Raw genomic sequence first — 3,951 nt, 5'->3', positions numbered from 1 at the left:
CGCCGGCCGCCGCAGAGGAGGGGCTCCGGCAGCTGCGCGCCCGCGGAGCGGCGCCGCGCGTCCGGGTGGCCGCGGCCGGGCGGGCTGCAGCGCCTACTAGCCGCCGAGCGCGGCCGCGCAGGGAGTTACGCAACGCGCCGCGGCCGCCCGAAAGGTCAGCCCGGCGGCGGGCCGCGCTCCTCTCCGCGCTCGCCCGCTCTTCCCTCCGCGCCGCGGGGCTCGGGGCGGCCCCACCGGTGCCCGCCCGCCTCGACCTGCAGGGAACGGAGAAAAACAGGCAGGACCCCTGCAATTCGTTTTTTTTTTTTAAAGTTATCTTCCGTGGCAGGAATAAACAGAAACTTTTCTCCTAAGGGTAGCTTTTTTTTTTTTTTTTCTCTCTTTTTTTTTTTTTTTTTTTTTTTTTCCTTCTCGAGTACAAACTACAGGAGAAGAGGGAAATTTTCTCATTAAAGTTACATCCCTGCAGTTAGTTCAATTACTTGATATATGCAGAAGATGTTGTAAATTTAAAGATTTAAATAGCTTACAAAGATGCCGCAGGCTCCATCAGTTAATTTCCTTAATTTATGGATTTTTAGCTGAGCTTCTGAAATGAAAAGGAGAATGAGAACTAGGTCAGCGGAGAGATTTGCATCCAGAATAGACTTAAATTTGTTTTCCTTGACCATCCCACCGGCCCAGGTGCGGTCTTCGCTGAGTCCCACCTCTGAGCAATGCACGGCCCCGAGGCCAGCTCTGTCCCGACGTGCGGCCACTGTGCGGCCCCGCGCGGCCGTCCCACCTGTCGTCGGGCCGGGCGGCATCCCCAGCAATCCCATCTCTCACCGCTCAACAAGTGGAGCACGAGGAGGACGAGATCTGCCGAGGCTCCCTGACCTGTCTCCCACCCCCAGCTACCTCGTGTTTCTGTAGGATGTACAAACCGCCAGGGATCACCTGACAATGTAATTTTTACTTCCTCTGTGATCTACTGACTGCTAAACGAAAAACAAACGCGAGAACCTTGAACGGCAAGTAGAGCATTGTAGAAATAGGATGCTTCTGCACTGAGGTGCAGTAATGAGGAAAGAGAAGACCTAAAAATACTGCACTGAACAAAAAGTAGAAATTGTTTCCTGACTCATTCCAACACGACTGCCACAGGTACCACTTCACTGGCATGTGTGGATAATAAAGATCTGCTTTGTTTGTTTGCAGACCAAAGACTGAACGGCATTTGGGATGAGAGAGGCGTGCGCATGGTAGGATGCTTGTGCGGGACTGTTTGTGCAGGAGCGAGACAGAACAATGTGCTCGAGAGCTTTGAGTTTTCTCACCTGGATTAGTGCTGAGGATGGATAATAAAGGTGTGCATTATAGCTCTATACGCACTCGCTCATTTCTTTCTTCTCACTCGTGTGTGCGAATGCCTTTCTGTTGTTGTGTTTCAATATGTATGAATATATACATACAAATTAATACTTGAAAGTTTGATACACACTAAACAGTTTTAGGAAGCAACACTGCAGTATGATTAGTATTGGTGTTTGTGATTTAACATTTCTTTTCCCACTAGATGAAGTTTCTAAGATTTGCAAGGTACATGTCAAGGACGGGTATATAAATGGATTTTTATTTATTCACAACTCCAAGACTAATTGCTTCTCTTTGCCTGAAGGCCAAGAGATTGGTTTTAATATGACACTTCAAAAGTATTCATAGAACTACAGAGATACTAAGTGTCATTGTTTAAGAGAGAAATCTCACTATGCTACTTGTGACCCTGAAAATAAATTCTTCCACTTTAGTTTGAATCCTAATGTTGTTTTTCAGAGTTTCACTTAGAGCTCAACTATTAAGAAGTGTACAAAGGAAAATATTAAATAGTATGTAGTGAAGAAAAAAGAAGATATACTATTGGAAGTGAACATAACTTATTCTCTCAAAAACTCTATTATACTCCTTACAAAGCAATACAAAATTTGTAACTGAAGATTCTTGGGCTAGGTTGTAGGATATTACAACTAAAAGAGCTAAGCTGCAACTTACCATAGGTGTTTTAAAACCTCTTGGCTAAATGCCCCCCATGAGTCTATTAAGATGTTAAATACTTCAAATAAAACACTTTGGATTTTATTATTATTTTTTTTAATCAGCTCTTCTTTGTATTCTATGCAGATGCTTAACAATTGATTTGGACAGAACCATTCTCTAATGTTAGTCAGTCTAATTTTTCCATAGCTCATTTCAACTTTTTCAATGAAGAGATCAGAAATTACCCAACACTCTGAAAACAGTATGAAATAGAAATCCGTAAAGAATCCCATCTTATTTTCCTTCATCATTTGGTGTTTTCCAAAAATAACACTGCATATTTGTCAGAATAGAAAATGAAAGATCATGAAAAGATGCAAATTTTGAGCAACAGAAATTTCCTGTCAATAAGATATTCCAAATATATTTGGAAATGATCAGATTTGAATGGGCTGTGTGAAAGAAGGTATAATGAACTGAAAAAAACCATCAACCTCTTCTACACTGTGATACATGAATTTGTATATGGATCTCAAAGTGCCTGTATGAAGATATTCTAGAGACCTCATCCTGTATTAGTGCAGATCCTTTCCTTTATGTGTCTTCACTTGAGGCTTGAGTCTGACTTCAGCACTTCTCATGTTACATACGTGAACCTGAGGCCAATTCTGGCTTCCTGGCAGCAAAAGCAACATTTGCACTAGCTGCAAAAAGTACACAAAGAAATGTCCAGTCTGCCTGGTCCTCTTCTTTGAAACACTTTATGCTCCAGTGGGCACTTTAAATGACGGAGAAAATAGAACATTTAAAGAAATGTTTAAAGCAGGCAAGTGAGAATTAGAGTTTTGTTCCGTTAAAAGAAAGGAATCCATATCTATATGTAGGTTAATACTCTCCTCAATCACGGTTAAGACGCAGATGTAGTCCAGAAGTTCTGAGTAAGAAATTAGTCCTTCAGAAGTAATTTTTGGACAGTTGTTGGTCAGCAAAGCCTACATGGTTTTGTTGCCTTCAGTGAGGTTTACTGGACACGACTACCGTTAGCCTTGTCTCCTGGTGGGAGAAGACTGACCACAGATAACAGGGAGAAACACATCTGAGCGGTCATGGCACAGGTCCTGCGAGTAGCACCACCACCTCCCTCACTTACACTGAGATAGAAGCAGAGGTGTGGAAGGCTAATGCTGATTACAAATGTGTTGAGCTAGTGAGAAAGTTTGCTCTTGTGAGAATCCTGAAAATATTAAGAACTTAAAATATCAGCGCTTGCTTCAGTCTGCTGACACATAACGGATTAAAAAAAAAAAGGAAGAATTAAGGACTTCTCCCAGTTGAAGCCAGTGGCAGTGCCAGTTCTGTAACAAGAACTTGACCCAGGGTTTGCTGATTAAGACAAAAATTTTTTTGTCATTTGTAGGCAGATAAGGGATTTCCTGGGAGCAGTAAGCATGACCATGAAGGGAATAAAATCTGATCTTTAGGAACTCACCAAGTCTTGTCACTCTCTTCCTTGAAATGCTCTTTTTTTTTTTTTCAAGAGACGTATTGCTGCTGAGTGAATTTACAAACTGTTACTTGATTGCCTACATAGAGATGGACTCTTTTTGAGACTATCCATTATCCAGCACCTAACTCATGACAGCAGTGTAATATAATCTATGCTGGACTGCAAAGATAAAATAGCTTATCAGGAAGTACAGAATCAAATAAGTTTGCCCACCTCTCCATGCTTCCAAATGTAACAAGCCAAAATCAGGTCCTAAAATTAAATGTACTCAGGATGTCCTATGTTAGCTTTCAGCATGACGTCAGTTTGTTGTGCTCTCTCATTTATCATCTTAAACAGTTACAATATTTAATATTTTAAACATTTTAAAGTAACTTTTGTGCCACGTGTTTTTAGCTCCTTATTAAATAAAGCGTATCTATATTATA

Source organism: Centrocercus urophasianus, unplaced genomic scaffold (assembly GCF_019232065.1).
Source record: "Centrocercus urophasianus isolate 14NV4802_14NV808 unplaced genomic scaffold, USGS_Curo_1.0 seq_2, whole genome shotgun sequence".
NCBI classification, from domain to species: domain Eukaryota; kingdom Metazoa; phylum Chordata; class Aves; order Galliformes; family Phasianidae; genus Centrocercus; species Centrocercus urophasianus.
This window is presented reverse-complemented; position numbering follows the sequence as displayed.